Raw genomic sequence first — 488 nt, forward strand, 5'->3', positions numbered from 1 at the left:
TCCCTATATTAATATTTATTTAATAATTTTTTTAATTTTCTACATAAAAATAAGAATAATCGCAATTCACTGATTATAATTTATTATATATCACATACATTAGATATATAATTATTATTAATTAATTAATTAAAATATGATATTTCATTGACAAATTACTTACGACAAAAATGTGAGAAAATTATGAGAACTAATTATAATGTACGGTACAATTTGGACACGACAAAAATTAATCGCCAATTACTTACATGTCAATTATTATTATTATTGTATCTTTTTAATATTGTTTTAGATAAAAGTGATAAAAAAAATGTCATGTACTTATATAAATTATTGTATAAATCCTACACAAGACATACTTGTTAATAAATTGGTTCCCTTCTACCATTCTCATTCTACTTTTTTGTTGTAAAATTATTAATAATTCTTTCATAAAGAATGATCTTTGAAAATTTATTTTCAATAAATATAAAATCAAGACTATTTAA

Source organism: Cicer arietinum, chromosome 8 (genome assembly GCF_000331145.2).
Source record: "Cicer arietinum cultivar CDC Frontier isolate Library 1 chromosome 8, Cicar.CDCFrontier_v2.0, whole genome shotgun sequence".
In the NCBI taxonomy this organism is placed as follows: domain Eukaryota; kingdom Viridiplantae; phylum Streptophyta; class Magnoliopsida; order Fabales; family Fabaceae; genus Cicer; species Cicer arietinum.